Source organism: Bubalus kerabau, chromosome 2, assembly GCF_029407905.1.
Source record: "Bubalus kerabau isolate K-KA32 ecotype Philippines breed swamp buffalo chromosome 2, PCC_UOA_SB_1v2, whole genome shotgun sequence".
Classification (NCBI taxonomy): Eukaryota; Metazoa; Chordata; class Mammalia; order Artiodactyla; family Bovidae; genus Bubalus; species Bubalus kerabau.
In genome coordinates, this window is record NC_073625.1 from 145,323,456 (window position 1) to 145,342,402 (window position 18,947).

The window sequence follows — 18,947 nt, forward strand, 5'->3', positions numbered from 1 at the left end:
CTCTTTGAGACACCATGGATTGTAGCCCACCAGCCTCCTTTGTCCATGAGGATTCTCCAGGCAAGAATACTAGAGTGGGTTGCCATGCCCTCCTCCAGAGGACCTTCCCAACTCAGGGATCAAACCCAGGTCTCCCACATTGTAAGCAGATTCTTCACAGTCTGAGCCAGCTTAATCAGGATCTTCCCATACATACTCATCTCAACCTACAGAATACCATTCTTTCCAATCCATACCCTCACTTTAATAGTGACATCCTTTGAGGCTGAAAGTTCAACTTGTGTTATCATTTAATCATCCACAGGATGAGATTCAGCCCTATAGCTATAGGAGATAAGGTTCTCCCTTCAAGGCACACCTAGAAGCTCTTAGGTCACATCTATGCCACTAGTGCTCGAGCTGGGAATTTGAATTTCTGAGCTCATCCTTTTCTTTCACCACTTTGTCCAGTGACATTAGAAGCAATCAACAATTTCATGATATTTCCAAGTTTTCCAATAATGTTCAAAAGTACCAATATAAAAACTCACTTGTCTCTTCTTATAAGTGGTTGGTTAGGAGTAACCGATGTAGATATTTTTTCCATCTCTATGGGAAGTTCACATCATGGACTCTCCACTCTCTCTTTACTAATAGATAAAGAGCCATTAGTGTCTTTCAAGTCTTCAGTCCAACGACAACAAACCCAAGAACCAGATGATCCAGTGGTGTAAATCCCATTCCAAATTCAAAGGCCCAAGAACCAGGAATGTCCATGTCCTCTGAGGGCAGGAAAAGATGGATGTTCCAGCTCAAGCAAAAAGAGAAAATTCACTGGTCCCAGCTCAAGCAAAAAGAGAAAATTCACTGGTCCTCAGTCTTTTTTTTTTTTCTATTCAGGCAGGCCCTCAATGCATCAGATGATGCCTGCCTACACAGGTGAGGGGGATATTCTCTACTCAGTTGAATCAAATGTGAATCCTTTCAAACCCAATATCAATGACACACTTAGAAGTAATGTTTTACCAACTATGTAAACATCTGTAAGTCCAAACTGACACATAGTGTGATGAGACACACTATCAACCATGTTTCAATGCCAATATTTTATGTATATTTTGCTACATATCAGCCCATATTTTAGGCATATTTTATGAATAGTATATATCAGTATTAGACAAACATCTTACTATATGTCATATCAGTATTTTATAGATGGCTCTCATTTCAGGGGACTCTAAAATTATCTCCACTATCCCAGGTTCTCTCTGAATCCTTAGGGCCAACTCAGATGAAGAGTAAATCTTTAAAAAGTCTCTGGAGCCTGTTGCATTCCTACCCCATCCCCTAAGCACAGTTCAAAGGTCCCTGAAGTTGACTCAGTTCAGTGCAACCAGCCAGTGAAAGCTGTCACACGGTGCTGGTAGCCCCCAGCATCCTCTGGAGATGGCTAGATTGACATGAGTCCACTACCTGCTAGAATAATCTAATTATGCTAAAGGTTTCCACTGAAAAGCCTCTGTCTACTCCAGGTCCCTGTCACTTTCCCTGTGGGTGAAGTCAGCTATCCAGTGACTTTCAAACACTCTCTGCAGGTGGCTCTGTAACACATGAAGAAGCTCCTGAAATGTCAATCCTAAGGGACAAGTGTTCCTGTCACTGAAGTGATACATTATAACCTCTGCACTTTCTGGATCTTTCAGACAAAAGCCAAAAGCTAGGAAGGCCATAATGAAATTATTCTTGCTACCCAAGAGCTGATATTTCCAAAGAGAAATTTATGTGCATTAGGAGAGTTCTGGGGATGAATTTGCACTATAGTAGTTCCTGCAAAGCCTGTCCTATGAATAAAAAGCCTTCAGTTTCTAAAGCCTGAAAATCTGATAACATTCACAGCATATGGATATTCATTTAAATAAGAAGAAAAAAAAAAAACCTTGGTGTGACATTTCTTTTAACCCACAATTTTGCAGCTGGAAGAAATCTTTTCCTCTCTTAGATAGCAAAATGTGACAATCCAAACAACCGAGCTTAAGGTCTGTAAATTCATCGCTTTTCTTCTACTACCAAATTCCAAGAGTTATTAAACATCTCTCATCCTACTCAGAGCTTTATGAGCAAACCAAATTTGATCTTTAAAAATGGTAGAAGCCTCTGAATTATTTCAACTGATTTTCCTACTGGCAGTTTCTTTAGTTCCCTCTTATATTTTTGCCTTCTATCTAACTCCACACATAAAATATGCAGGGAAAAGTGTGAAGGATGCATGCATTTCAAATTTTTAATACCTTAAGATATGTTTAATTAAAAACACCTGGCCCATAAGTACTGGTGCATTGGCATGCTAGATTTCAAAATGCTCCTTTATACGAGGCTGCTGAATGACTTTACTAGTCCTGATTTCAATTCATATTCCTCAATCTCTATCTCTCTCAAAAATGCTCTTTCATACTCCAGCAGCTGTTCTAAGAGCATAACTCCATTCTGGCCCAAACTCAGATCATTAAGATCAAAGATAGATAAAAGGAAGCATGACTTTGGCCCAGTATTACACTCTTAATGATATACATTCAGGGTCTTTATCTCAAGATCTCAAAGGGAATCTTCTTAATGGGGTTCCATAATCTTAACAGGTCCAGGGGAATGCCAAAGAGCCACAGGGCACTGTTGAAAAGTCCAGCTCAAAGTCCCCAGTCCATCATTGACTTTCAATAGATGAAATAACATTAAAACTGGGTGAGAAGCAGCTCCTCTGGAACAGAGTCACATTTTCTGGATATTAAAAATTGGTTTGTAATCCCAGGTCATCTATTTTTTTCCTAGTCTCACATTTTCTGAAAATAAAACTGAAAAACTGATGCTAACTGCCCCACTCAGTACTTTGGATTCTTGCTATAGATAGGTTAAAAATGTGATTTTTATCTCGTTTTATGAACTCACCATAATGCAACATGTCCATGAATTTGGGTCACTGTGAGAAACAGAAGCTTAAGGAATTATGGAAAATATCAGCAAGTGGGCAAATTTGGATTCTAGTTCCATCTCAACTATTCACTGATGTCACAAATAAGATTTTTTTTTTCCCCTAGTGTATAAAGGACACCTGATCTTGGGGGATCCTTTTCATTCACTCCTCCAGCCAATTATTCATTCCTTCATTCAGCAAACACATAGCAGAGCTGTTGAGTTCAGTACTGTGCTGAGCAATGAGGAAGCCAGATTATGAGATATTTCTACTGAGCCATATTCCTCTGTCAACAGAGCCAACAGAGCATCTCAAAGCTTGACTGAAACAGACAGAAAATACATTTCGTTTGTCATAATCACCAAGTTCTTGTAAAACGAAGACAAGTACATTTTATTTAATTTGGGACTATTTACAAATACTTTTCCAAATAGGTAAAATATCTATATTTATATGGCCTGAATAATAAAGATGAATATTTATCTTGAGCATAATAAGCTCTGAACACATCTGTTTCAGTGGCTTACATGCATTATCTCATTTTATCTTCATAACACATTATAGGGTAAATAGCATTTGTATCCCTATTTTATGGATTACTTCACAGAGGTAAATTCAAGAAGATTCAGTAGCTTACCCAAGTGGTATAGATTTTTATCTAGGGCTGTCTGACTCCAAAGCCTAGTTTCTTTAGTTTGGATATAAAATAATTTCAAGTTTTCTTCACTTCTCAACAAAGTTTGCTTCAGTATTTGTGAAGATCCATGTTGATATTCAGAGATTAGATTTAAAAGACATAGAAATAAAGAAATGGAGGAGATTTTAGAAACCACCTAGTCTGACCCTATTCATTTACAGTTAAAATGTAGGTCTTTACATTAGGGATAAAAATACAGATTGAATGAAAAGCTAAAGGAAGCACAGAAAGAAAAAAAAAAACTTAGTAGAGAAAAGGAAGTGAGGAATCTTGAATCATCCATCTTTGTATTCTTAGTATTTAATACAGCCCTCGGGAAAAAGTGAAAACTCAATATATGTTTGGTCAATTGGATTATATTACATGTTATAGATTTTTTAAACTAGAGTTTCCCAAATGTCAAGAGAGGAATGAGGTACTTTCATTTGTTTAAAGCTTATAAAATATGAAAAATGGAAAAGTAACAAAACTGTGCCATATTTTAAATGTTCAATTCTATTAATTCATTTTAGTAATTAACCCTACAATTTTATTTTGACATAAGGCCTAAAAAGTGTGAGTTCTAATGTGTGTGATAATGAAATACTAAGAGATAATATCTCAAATAAGCCTTCAATTCAGTTTAGTTCAGTTCAGTCGCTCAGTCGTGTCCAACTCTTTGCGACTCCATGAAACGCAGCACGCCAGGCCTCCCTGTCCATCACCAACTCCCAGAGTCCACCCAAACCCATGTTCATCAAGGCATTGATGCCATCCAACCACCTCATCCTCTGTCATTTCCTTCTCCTCCTGCCCTCAATCTTGCCCAGGATCAGGGTCTTTTCCAATGAGTCAGCTCTTCGCATCAGGTGGCCAAAGTATTGGAGTTTCAGCTTCAACATGAGTCCTTCCAGTGAACACCCAGGGCTGATCTCCTTTAGGATGGACTGGTTGGATCTCCTTGCAGTACAAGGGACTCTCAAGAATCATCTCCAACACCACAGTCCAAAAGCATCAATTCTTCGGCGCTCAGCTTTCTTTATAGTCCAACTCTCACATCCATACATGACCACTGGAAAAACCACAGCCTTGACTAGACAGACCTTTGTTGGCAAAGTAATGTCTCTGCTTTTTAATATGCTGTCTAGGTTGGTCATAACTTTCCTTCCAAGGAGTAAGCATCTTTTAATTTCATAGGTGCAATCACCATCTGCAGTGATTTTGGAGCCCAGAAAAATAAAGTCTGACACTGTTTCCACTGCTTCCCCATATATCTGCCATGAAGTGATGGGACGCAATGCCATGATCTTCGTTTTTTGAATGTTGAGCTTTAAGCCAAATTTTTCACTCTCCTCTTTCACTTTCATCAAGAGGCTTTTTAGTTCCTCTTCACTTTCTGCCATAAGGGTGGCGTCATCTGCATATCTGAGGTTATTGATATTTCTCTCGGCAATCTTGATTCCAGCTTGGGCTTCTTCCAGCCCAGCGTTTCTCATGATGTACTCTGCATATAAGTTAAATAAACAGGGTGACAATATACAGCCTTGACGTACTCCTTTTCCTATTTGGAACCAGTCTGTTGTTCCATGTCCAGTTCTAACTGTTGCTTCCTGACCTGCATACAGTTTCTCAAGAGGCAGGTCAGGTGGTCTGGTATTCCCATCTCTTTCAGGATTTTCCACAGTTTATTGTGATCCACACAGTTAAAGGTATTGGCATAGTCATTAAAGCAGAAATATATGTTTTTCTGGAACTCTCTTGCTTTTTCGATGATCCAGTGGATGGTGGCAATTTGATCTCTGGTTCCTCTGCCTTTTCTAAAACTAGCTTGAACAACAACCCTATTGTCTTGATACATCATGACCTTCAATTACAGAGCAACAAAGAATTTAGACAACTTCTACCCTGTTCATAGAAAAGCTATGACCAAACTAGACAGCATATTAAAAGACAGAGACATTACTTTGCCGACAAAAGTCCATCTAGTCAAAGCTATGGTTTTTCCAGTAGTCATGTATGGATGTGAGAGTTGGACTATAAAGAAAGTTGAGCGCCAAAGAATTGATGGTTTTGGACTGTGCTTTTGGAGAAGACTCTTGAGAGTCCCTTGGGCTGCAAGGAGATTCAACCAATCTATCCTAAAGGAAATCAGTCCTGAATATTCATTGGAAGGACTGATATTGAAACTGAAACTCCAATACTTTGGCTACCTGATGCAAAGAACTGACTCATTTGAAAAGACCCTGACTCTGTGAAAGATTGAAGGTGGGAGGAGAAGGGGACGACAGAAGATGAGATGGTTGGATGACATCACTGACTCAATGGACATGTGTTTGAGTAAACTCTGGGAGTTGGTGATGGACAGAGAGGCCTGGTGTGCTGCAGTCCATGGGGTCACAAAGAGTCGGACATGACTGAGCAACTGAACTGAACTGAACTGATCCTGTTCATGGTTTCCCAGTGGCTCAGGGGTATACAATCTGCCTGCAATGCAGAAGCTGGAGGAGACGTGGGTTGGAGCCCTAGGTGAGAAAGATCCCTGTGAGGAAGGCATGGCAACCCACTCCAGTATTCTTGCCATGGACAGAGGAGCCTGGCAGGCTACAGTCCCCAGGGTTGAAAAGAGTCAAATATGACTGAAATGATGGAGCAGGCATGCACACATCCTGTTCACGCATTTGAAAGTGATGCAACATTTTAGATTCTATACCCCTTTAACTTTCAAAAATCAAAAAAAGCACTCATGTAAGATTTTTAAATTAAGAAACAGCAAAACACACTAATTTCAGAGACACCAAAATCACTAAATTTCCATTACAGGAAACCAATGAAATTTTAAGTAATAATTAAAAAATTTCTCCCCTGGAGAGTTCTGAGTTCAGTGATTCTAATAAACACATTTAGAGACATTGTAAGACTATCCTTTTAAAATATTCTTAATAGATATAAAACAAAACAACATGGATCCTTAGAGTTTCCTGTGTTGATTACCCAGATTCATGTTAAGAGTTTATAGGAATTAGATTTGATATTATCTCCCTGTTATGTAAAACCATGGAAAACATTTAATTAAAACTTAATTAAATTTTCCATGATGCTTCAACCCCATGGAGTCCAGTTTTCAATAGCAAGCAACAAAGAAAGCCATCAGGACAAATGATTTTTTTGAAAATGGTGTATAGGTACTCACTTTTATTAGTACCTATACCTTTCTAGGTGGTTCAGTGTTAAAAAATCCGCCTGCCAATGCAGAAGACACAAGTTCAATCCCTGGATGGGAAAGATCCCCTAAAAAAGGAAATGGCAACCCACTCTAGTATTCTTGTCTGGACACTCCTATGGACAGAGGAGCCAGTCCACAGGGTTGCAAAAGAGTCAGACGCAACTTAGCCACTAAACAACAACAACATACATTTATAATAAATATTAGATCTTCTCAAGCAATTTTTTTTTCATTTTCATCAGCCTACAAAGTAACAGATTTGTACTAAAGTTGAGGTTCATCAATTATAAACAAGTATATAGGCTTAGATCACTTACTGATGCTTCATTTCTTCTAGCAGTTTTACATACAATTTCAAAACACGTGAGAAAATTCATACAGTATTATGTCTGGCACACAGTGTGCTCCTGTCAGGAATTCATTTAATTAAATTACGAAGTATTAGATAGGTATCTCTTAAAAACACTAAGGCTCTATACAAGACAGCAAAAGAGACACAGATATAAAGAACAGACTTTTGGACTCGGTGCAAGAAGGTGAGGGTGGGATGATTTGAGAGAATAGCATTGAAACATGTATATTACCATATATGAAATAGATGACCAGTCCAAGTTTCATGCATGAAACAGGGCACTCAAAGCAGGTACACTGGGACAACCCGGAGGGATGGGATGGGGAGGGAGTTGAGAGGGGGGTTCAGAATGGGGGACACATGTACACCTATGGCTGAGTCATGTCAGTGTATGGCAAAAACCAACACAATATTGTAAAGTAATTAGCCTCCAATTAAAATTAATTAATTAATAAAAACACCAAGGCTCTGGTACAATTTTTCCTAAAATATTTATAGCAAAACATGCGAACTATTAGTTATCCTGGCGATTGACATTATTAAATCATTATTCATTATTAAATTCATTATTCATTATTAAATTATCCCTTCATTATTCAACTATTTAGAGAGAAATACTTTGTATAATAGATTTACTATAGTAGAATTGGTCTACATGGAGAAGAAAATACTTAAATGTGACTTTGTTCTCTAAATTCTCAGAAGATAGTCTAGTCTTCCCATACAGTTTTAACTTACATCATAAAACAAGCAGTCATAACAAAAGCATTCTTAATTGGCAATAAAGAGGAACAAACTGCCAAGACATGCAACATCATGGATGAACCTCGAAAGTGAGCGAAAGAACCAGGAGCCATAGAGGGAGGAGGCCTGGTGTGCTGCGATTCATGGGGTTGCAAAGAGTCAGACACGACTGAGCGACTGATCTGATCTGATATAAAGTTCTGGGACAGCATAATAAGACTATGGTAAAAGATATCAAAACAGTAATTGCCTGTGTTGTGGTGAGGTTCAGTTCAGAGACTGAGGGAAAGGAGCAGGAAAAACCTACGGTGATGCGACTGATCCACACTCTGATAGGGGTGTGGATTACACAGGTGCATGCCATTTTTAAAACTCATTCAACTTCATACTTACTATCTGTGCATTTTGCTGTGTGTAAATTACATCTCAAGTTTTGAAAAGTAAATATTTACCAGACATAATTCATCTTAAGATTAGCCCTCCCACTCTGATGTCATTGTAGAACAGAGTTTCTAGAACTCCTCTTTTGGAATTGCATTCAGTGGCTACAACACATTTCTTTGATATCAATGGCCACAAACTTCATAAAAGTGGAATTAACTTTCAGAAACAGCCAGCATCATTCAGGGTCAAGTTGGTTCACTCCAAGTGATTAAACTAGAGAAGAAAACTTCTGTTTGTCACACTGGGATACCGACTAATATAATGAGGCTGATTTTTCTCACACACTGATGATTTCTCTCACAAAAGTATGAACAGTTGTAACCAACTGATACAGTAAATTCAATTAAAGCATTCTCAAAACTTGTTGACTAAATGTGGAATCCTGAATGTAAGTGTCAAAACCTCCCTGATGCACTACTTTAAAGGGGGCAACTTTAATCACACACAGAAGCAATGATAGCACATAACTGCCATGATAAGTTAATTATACCTATTTTGTGATGTACTCTACTAAAAAAAGAAATACCTCACATCTTTTTTCATTATATAATATCTGAAAGACACAGATTCTCAAATAAAATTTCAATTTGCCATTATGCTCAATTTAATCCCTACTGACAGGGAAGCAGTCTTCTCTACTAAATTTTATTTACCATCTACTATGTGTAACACATTGATCACATCTGCCATGGATTATTCCTCCTCCTCAATAAGACTGTAACAGGATAGAATGAATCTTTAACTCATCACATGGGATAGTAGTTTCTCCTATCAGACCTTATTTTATTCTATTATTGGGATGGATAGCATAGATTATCATAATGCAAAACATCCATTGAAAAAATAAAAGAAGCACTTGCCGGAATGACCATAGAACAGTCCTGTTAGAGGATTGGGCATTTAAACTTAAACAGGTTGTATACAATGATACATTTCTTTTGCTAAGTAGATCTATGAAACTTAAAGTTACTATCTTATGATTAAAAAACATTTTGGCCAAAAACAATGCCAAATTGAATTAACTTCTGGGAATAAGCAATATATTTGAAATTTTAGTTCTCTCTCAGGTGCAGAGAAACCCAAGACAGGCTTATAGTTTCTCTGTTTTAAATATGGACAGTTTGAACTAGATATCCTCCAAAGTCCATGACAACACTGTCATAATATTTTCCTATGAATCTATTTGACATAAGTGAGATAGTAACCTGAAACCAATTAAATTTATTGCAATTACTGTCTTAAGTTAGTGACACACAATGTGACCGAATAAGAAATGAAATATAGGTGCATACCTTTGATTTCCCCTTCACAAAATCACAAGTTTCTGCACAGGTAACTTAATAGAATAGGTAAATGAACTCTAGAGATTTCAAAAAAATTTAAGGATAAATCTGTTACATAGATATTATATCTGATATTTAAAACTTATGTAGCACTTTACAATCATTAGACACACTGGTAATAGTTTTATTAGATGTTAATCAACCATGTTCCCCGGAAAATTATGTTTTTCTAATTCCTTGCCTGAGAATACAAGTGCATCAAGTACTGATATAAATAACAGAATTCTGAATTGTTGGTCTGCTTCTGTCCAATCCTGTTCCAACCTTATTTGCAAAGAGAGTTCTACTTCCAAGTTGTTCATCTCCCAATGACTATAGATTATCCTTGTCCATATTTCTATAGAAAGCCATCTGAGAAAGATGAAAATTTATACTATTTTTACAACCTTTCAGGGAGAGTCCACAAACTGCCCTAATAATTCACTCTCAAATGTAACCACTCTCATTTATTTTTGTCAAACATAAATTATGTCATCCAGCTGCCTCCTCTCGGTGAAGTTAAGCAATCCCAGATCACTTTTCCTGTGGGTCTTTTTTTCTAATACATCCTGTGTTAGCATTCTGTCTTAATCTTTGTGATTACTCTCCAAGATTTTTAAACCCCTCTGAAGACTAGACTCCATATTGTAATGAGCACCTAGCCCAGGGGCTGGCAAACTACAACTGGGCCAAATCTGCCTATTTCCCTAAATAAAGTTTTATTAGAACACAGCCATGATCATTCATTTATATATGTATGTATTATCTAAAGTGATTTATGTGCTTACAACAGAGACTGTATGGCCTAAAAATCCAAAAGTGTTTACTCTCTGGCCATTTACAGAAGTGTGTGTGTCCCTGATCTGGTCCATGAGGCTTTTTTTTTTTTTTTTTTCCAGAATTTAAACTTTCCATTTTGTATTGAGATATATCTGATTGGGGCTTCCCTTGTGGCTCAGTGGTAAAGAATCTGCCTGCAATGCAGGAGATGCAAGAGACACAGGTTCAATCCCTGAGTTGGGAAGATCCCCTGGAGAAGGAAATGGCAACCCACTTCAGTGTTCTTGCCTGGAAAATCCCATGGACAGAAGAGCCTGGAGATCTATAGTCCATAGGGTCACAAAGAATCGGACATGACCAAGGTGATTTTGCATGTACACACGCATAGCTGATTAACAGGTGAACAGCAAAGGGACTCAGCCACACATACACGTGTATCCATTCTCCCCCAAGCCTCCCTCCCATCCATAACATTGAATAGAGTTCCATATGCTATACAATAGGTCCTTGTAGGTTATCCATTTTGAATAAAGCAATGTGTACATGACCTTCCCAATGAAGTTATTTAAAATGCACAATTACTTCAGGTTTCATCTTATGTTTGAACAACCAGGGCATAAGCAAATTTATCATATCCTTTCCATCTTTTTCAGACTCTCTCTGTGGTCTAATCTGGGATCTATTAAAACTGACCAAGAATAATATCTTAAAATGTTGTGTGTGTGTGCTTAGTCATGTCCAACTCTTTGCAGCCCCATGGACTGTAGCCTGCCTGCTCTTCTGTCCCTGGAATTATCTAGACAAGAATACTGGAGAGGGTTGCCATTCCCTTCTTCAGGGGATCTTCCTGACCCAGGGATTAAACCTGCATCTGTTGTGTCTTCTGCATTGGCAGGTGGATTCTTTACAACTAGCAAAGAATAGCAAAGAGAGATACGAAAGCCTTCCTCAGCGATCAATGCAAAGAAATAGAGGGAAACAACAGAATGGGAAAGACTAGAGATCTCTTCAAGAAAATTAGAGATACCAAGGGAACATCTCATGCAAAGATGGGCTCAATAAAGGACAGAAGTGGTATGGACCTAACAGAAGCAGAAGATATTAAGAAGAGGTGGCAAGAATACACAGAAGAACTGTATAAAATAGATCTTCATGACCCAGATAATCATGGTGGTGTAATCACTCACCTAGAGCCAGACATCCTGGAATGTGAAGTTAAGTGGGCCTTAGAAAGCGTCACTACAAACAAAGCTAGTGGAGCAGAGGGAATTACAGTTGAGCTATTTCAAATCCTAAAAGATGATGCTGTGAAAGTGCTGCACTCAATATGCCCAGAAATTTGAAAAACTCAGCAGTGGCCACAGGCCTGGAAAAGGTCAGTTTTCATTCCAATCCCAAAGAAAGGCAATGCCAAAGAATGCTCAAACTACTGCACAATTGCACTCATCTCACATGCTAGTAAAGTAATACTCAAAATTCTCCAAGCCAGGCTTCAGCAGTATGTGAACTGTGAACTTCCAGATGTTCAAGCTGGTTTTAGAAAAGGCAGAGGAACCAGAGATCAAATTGCCAACATCTGCTGGATCACTGAAAAAGCAAGAGAGTTCCAGAAAAACATCTATTTCTGCTTTATTGACTATGCCAAAGCCTTTGACTGTGTGGATCACAATAAACTGTGGAAAATTCTTCAAGAGATAGGAATACCAGACCACCTGACCTGCCTCTTGAGAAACCTATATGCAGGTCAGGAAGCAACAGTTAGAACTGGACATAGAACAACAGACTGGTTCCAAATAGGAAAAGGAGTATGTCAGGGCTGTATATTGTCACCCTGCTTATTTAACTTATATTCAGAGTACATCATGAGAAATGCTGGACTGGAAGAAACACAAGCTGGAATCAAGATTGTCGGGAGAAATATCAATAACCTCAGATATGCAGATGACACCACCTTTATGGCAGAAAGTGAAGAGGAACTAAAAAGCCTCTTGATGAAAGTGAAGGTGGAGAGTGAAAATTTTGGCTTAAAGCTCAACATTTAGAAAACTAAGATCATGGCATCTGGTCCCATCACTTCATGGGAACTAGATGGGGAAGCAGTGGAAACAGTGTCCAGACTTTATTTTTTGGGGCTCCAAAATCACTGCAGATGGTGATTGCACCCATGAAATTAAAAGACACTCCTTGGAAGGAAAGTTATGATTAACCTAGACAGCATATTAAAAAGCAGAGACATTACTTTGCCAACAAAGGTCCGTCTAGTCAAGGCTATGTTTTTTCCAGTGGTCATGTATGGATGTGAAAGTTGGACTGTGAAGAAAGCTGAGTGCCAAAGAACTGATGCTTTTAAACTGTGGTGTTGGAGAAGACTCTTGAGAGTCCCTTGGACTGCAAGGAAATCCAACCAGTCCATCCCAGAGGAGATCAGTCCTGGGTGTTCATTGGAAGGACTGATGTTGAAGCAAAAACTCCAATACTTTTTCCACCTGATGCAAAGATCTGACTCATTGGAAAAGACCCTGATGCTGGGAAAGATTGAGGGCAGGAGAAGACGGGGATGACAGAGAATGAGATGTTTGGGTGGCACCACTGACTCGATGGACATAAGTTTGGGTAAACTCCAAGAGTTGGTGATGGACAGGGAGTCCTAGCGTGCTGCATTTCATGGGGTCGCAAAGAGTCAGACACAACTGAGTGACCGAACTGAACTGAACTGAACTGAGCATCACCTGGGAAGCCCAATCTTAAAATACTGGTGGATGGCAAATGCTTGACAGTGTCATATAATATGAGCAGTAAAGTTTATGAGCAGTCTCTATCATCTTCCCCAAGTAGGTGGACTCTTTTCCGTTAAAAAGTGGTAAGTCTTCCTCCATAATCAGGACATACATTGGAACACAGAGAACTTAAGAATTCTCTCAGTAAAGGCACAAGGAGGTCTGGTGTCCTGACACTGGCCACCTCTCTATGATCTGTTCTCCTTCACCAGCTAAAGAGTATATTATGAGGACACCATATAAAATGCTTCCAGGGGCAGGAAACAGATATAAATGAGTGGAGCAGGCTGGTGTGAGACTGCAGAGCAGGACGAATAATGTGGCAGACCTGAGTTCACACATCTGTCCAAATATGTTAGCGCTGACCTCCAAACTACTGCTGCCACAGTGTGAGCCCTAATCCAACAGATCTTTGAATTTTTCAAGGGAACCTGAAAATCAAGATTCAAATTTCTAAATATTAGGTTGGTGCAAAAGTAGTACTAATTGTGATTTTGCATTGTTGAACTCTCCTGTTTGATACTGGAATGCATTCTTAAATAAATGTGGTTATGCATGCTAAGTCACTTCAGTTGTATCCTACTCTTTGTGACCCTATTGACTGTAGCCTGCAAAGCTCTTCTGTCTGTGAGATTCTCCAGGCAAGAATATTGGAGTGGGTTGCCATGCCCTTCTCCAGAGGATCTTCCTGACCCAGGGATCGAACCTGCGCCTCCTGTGTCTCCTGAATTGGCAGACAGTTTCTTTAGAACTAGCACCACCTGGTAAGCCCAAATGCGTTTATGTTATACATCATTTTAATGCACATTTCTTGCTTTATGTTTTTTTCCTGATAACTTATTACTTGCTATTTATTTTATATCGATTTTAGACTAGGGAAATGATGTTAGACAAAAAACAAATTTAAGTGATTTTCTTATTCGAGTTCAAAATGGGTCATAAAGCAGTGAAGACAACTCACAGCATCAACAATGCATTTGGTCCAGGAACTCCTAATGAACACACAGTGCAGTGGTGGTTAAAGGAGTTCTGCAAAGCCGGCAAGAGTGTAGTCGCTAACCATCGTAAATTGACAATGACCAATTGAGAGGATCATTGAAATTGATCCTCTCACAGCTACATGAGAAGTTGCTGAAGAACTCAACATTGACCATACTATGGTCATTCAGCATTTGAAGCAAATTGGAAAGGTGAAAAAGCTCAATAAGTGGGTGCCTCCTGAACTGATCAAAATTTAAAAAATCATCGTTTTGAAGTGTCATCTTCTCTTATTCTACACAACAATGAACCATTTCTCAATCAGATTGTGATATGTGATGAAAAGTGGACTGTATACAACAACCGGCAATGACTAGCTCAGTGGCTGGATCAAGAAGAAGCTCCAAAGCACTTCCCAAAGCCAAACTTGCACCCAAAAAAGGTCATCGTCAATGTTTGGTGGTCTGCTGCCCATCTGATCCACTAGAGCTTTCTAAATCCCAGCAAAACCATTATATTTGAGAAGTATGCTCAGCAAATTGATGAGATGCACTGAAAACTTCAGTGTCTGCAACCAGCAACAGAAAGAGCCCAATTTGTTCCATGACAATGCCTGACTGCATGTCACAAAACCAATGCTTCAAAAGTTGAATGAATCAGGCTATGGAGTTTTGCCTCATCTGCTATATTCACTTGACCTCTCACCAACCGATTAGCACTTCTTCAAGCATCTTGACAACTTTTTGCAGGGAAAATGCTTCCACAACCAGTAGGAGGCAGAAAATGCTTTCCAAGAGTTTGTTGAATCCTGAAGTATGGATTTTCTTTTTTTTTTTTTTTTTTTTTAGTGTTTTTGTTTTGTTTTGTTTTGTTTTTAATTTTATTTTATTTTTAAACTTTACATAATTGTATTTGGATTTTCATGCTACAGAAATGAATAGAGTTATTTCTTGTTGGCAAAAATGTGCTGATTGTAATGGTTCCTATTTTGATCAATAAAGATGTGTTGGAACCTAGTTATAATGATTTAAAATTCATGGTCTGAAACCACAATTATCTTTGCATTAACCTATATTATATACTGTGAGGGCCAACACTGCAATGGCTAAAACCCTCACCTGCATCCACCTGGCTTGCAAATTTCTTTAAGAACCGTGTTGATTGAGATATATCTGTTGAGGAGGCTTGACATCAATTAGAACTCTTATTTTAGAAAAGAAGAAACTGAAGATTAGAAACATTAAATTATTGGTCTAAGATTGCATGGAGTACAGCTAATCTAGGGCTATAATTGTGGTCTAATTCTACGTTCAACATGCCACTTCACAGATGTTTCTTAATTTAGAGGGATTCAAGGAAGCCACTGAGAAACTAATAAAAGCTATAGACCCTATGAGAGAAAAATATACATAAATGTGAATTCACAAAAAAAGCAGCTTATAATTTAAAGGATTTCATACACTCATGAAGTTTATCCTAGCCCATCTGAAGGGAGCCATAGTCACCAGGCTCAGTATTTTTCAAGTCTTCAATATGCAAAATTCATAATTGTCCAATTATGGCATATAAAAATATTCAAAAGCCTTTATAATCTTTTGGATAGCTTTCCTTTACTACTTCCATTCACTTACATGACAGTTATGTCACCTTATTATACAAGAACAAATATTTCAGACTAAACAAGTTCACACACTCAGAGCAGTGGTTATATAACAGTCTCTGTTATGATTTAAAATGATCAGAACATTTGTTCAAATAAACTATAGCCTCTTTTAGCATAAATTATCAAATCTTCAACCACTCAAAAAGGTATGGAGAAAAATCTCTCCTTTCTTGGACACATTGATTTGCACTTATTTTCAAAAGCATCAAGGTAACCAGTTCTCTCTGGGCAAAGTGAACACCTTTCTTTTGATCTCAGAACATTGTGGATATCGCCCTTATTGCCTCATTTTCAGATTTTTTGCTTATGTGTCTCTCTAACTATACTATGAGCTTTTTGAAGATGGACAATAACTTACTAAGATCTGGGCACAATGCCTGCACATAATGAGCACTCTATTAATGCCAGATGAGTTAACATTGCTTTCTCAGGAGATTTCACTAAGTCTGGGTGAAGCTGAAGGCTCCCTTGAAAGTACTTTTGGTATTTGGTATTTTATCCCTTTTACAACTTCTTATTTTTTATAAAGGAAATAAAAGGTCAACAATGACTAATTTTGAAAACATTAGGCTATGAAATGAATATGGGAAATTAGGTTTTAAACCATTTTCAAAGGGATGTCTGGCAGGGCAGAAGTTAATCATGGAGGAAAATGTCTGTTTCATTATCCACCCCCAAATTTCCCATTATCCCTTAGGATGGCAAATGGACAGATAACACACAAGTCACTTTGTCTGAAAGTCATTTTAGACAAGGGATCCACTTGCATACTTACTCTAAACTTTGCAAATGATCTTACATTATGTAAAAGGAAGAATATATGTAAATACACTATTAATAAGAAAATCAAATAAAATGTAGATAAAATTAAAACAATACAAATGTTATTCAAGCCCCAGTATACTCAGGGTGAGAATCATAACAGCAACACAGTTTTATATACTCTCCTGAGCTGGTTTCCTAGAAAGTTTATTTTACAAAAGGGTAATTTTACAAAATGTTAAGACTGAGAATTTTAGAGGAAATAATGCATGAATTATTGGCAAATTCAATATAATTGTTATGTAGCATCTATGTTGTACAATGTACTGTGAAATTCAAGCACAATGTCTTCCTACCTGAAAGAGACAAAGAAGTATAGACACCCACCAGAGTCATTTTAAAAGAGCTGTGTGTGTGTGTGTCAGTTGCTCAGTCGTATCCGACTCTGTGACTCCATGGACTGCAGCCCACCAGGCTCCTCTGTCCAAGGGGTTCTCCAGGCAAGAGTACTGGAGTATGTTGCCATTTCCTTCTCCAGAGGATCTTCTCGACCCAGGGATAGAACCCACGTTTCCTGCATTACAGGTGGATTCTTTACTCTGGGAGATTTTGAGCATCAAAATAAATAAATGAGAGTAAAGGATTATATAACACAATAAATAAGCATCAGTTAGTCCACCTTACTTATGCAAACCCCCCAAAAAAGTTCTTCCTTACAATAGGAGTACAACTAATAAATGTAGAAGAAGGAGAAGAGAAGTCGCTCAGTTGTGTCAGACTGCAACCCCATGGACTGTAGCCTACCAGGCTCCTCGGTCCGTGGGATGTTCTAGGTATGAATACTGGACTGGGTTGCCATTTCCTTCTCCAGGGGATCTTCATGACACAGGGTTCGAATCTGGGTCTCCCGCATTGTAGGCAGATGCTTTCCCATCTGAGCTACCAGGGAAGCCCAATAAGGAATGCTCAAAATAGAAAAATCAGTATTTGGCAAGAATTATCCATAGAAGCTAAAAGACAAAAGTTTGAGAAGCAATGGATTATTTCCATTGCTTCAAAACACTTCCAAACCAAATACTTACTAATCACAAAGGACCAATATAGTAACATTATAGTGGTAACACTTGACAGACACCACCTGAAGGAACTGGTTAAAGTTAACATTCAGAAATGGGCAGTGACCTCATGAACCTTCTGAGAAGATGTACTGAGAACAGAGCACTTTGCAAATCTCCTGCCCAAAGTAACCTAAATTCATTAATAAAGAAATCTACAAGAGAAAGCCAAAATGAGGGATATTCTACAATGTGATAGCCTATATTGTTCAAAACTATCAATCTTAAAATACAAAGAAACATTTTCTTTTCAAATTAATGAAGGAGTATTCCATATTACAAAGACCAAAGAGATATGATAACAGAACATAGGATCAGAGACTCCCTTATGCTATAAAGGACATCTGGCCAGTTGAACATCTAGCCATTGGAAAAATGAATGAGATCTACAGATTATAATACCATATCCATGTTAATTTCCTGATTTTGATAATCATCCTTGGTTATATAAAATAATTTATTTGTTCTTAATACATACTCAGTATTTAAAGACATCAGGCCTGTAACTCACTAAATAGTTAAAGAAATTAAACAAAATATATAAATATCTACATATGTTTGTATACATATGTATACACCTGCCTATATTTTAATCAATGTTTCCCTTTGATCCTAATCTGATTTGACTAAGAAAAACAAAGACTTTTTTGTGTTCCCAGTTTCCTTTTTGTTAGTAATTTAGGAGCAGTGAGCAAGGAAAAGTAGAGCAGTTCAGGAATAATTCAAAACAAAAATTTGGGGTGTAGTACTATAGATAATCCTGAGTTACTATAGGTAGACAGTTAATTTGGTCTGTATCTTCATTTTTCATTCTAACCCATAACTCTTTTTCCTCAAGAAAAAAAAAACTAAATGCTATATGGACAGGTATATGGATATTTTAAACCAACTCACAAAGGGAAGAACCTTTACCCCTCACCATGTGCTGTGCTGTGCTTAGATGCTCAGTGGTTTCCGACTTTTTGAGACCCCATGGACTGTAGCCCACCAGGCACTCCTGTCCATGGGGAGAAATTCTCTACGCAGGAATACTGGAGTAGGTTGCCATACCCTCCTCACCCATCACCATATCAGTCACTTAAAAAAAAAAGCAACAAACAATAAAAAGCCCAAGGTAGCATATACAGGTCATTTTGATAGATTTCAACCTCTCCATCCCAGTCCCCA

At 38.0% G+C, this 18,947-nt stretch overlaps 1 protein-coding gene and 1 pseudogene across 1 annotated transcript in view; one reads left to right on the forward strand and one right to left on the reverse strand.

Moving 5' to 3' along the window:
* LOC129643919 (EGF-like and EMI domain-containing protein 1) overlaps window positions 1-18,947 on the reverse strand; it is a 614,705-nt gene that overhangs the window by 475,250 nt on the left and 120,508 nt on the right. The gene's annotated exons all lie outside the window — the stretch shown is intronic.
* Window positions 14,143-15,239, forward strand: LOC129642910 (histone-lysine N-methyltransferase SETMAR-like; annotated as a pseudogene).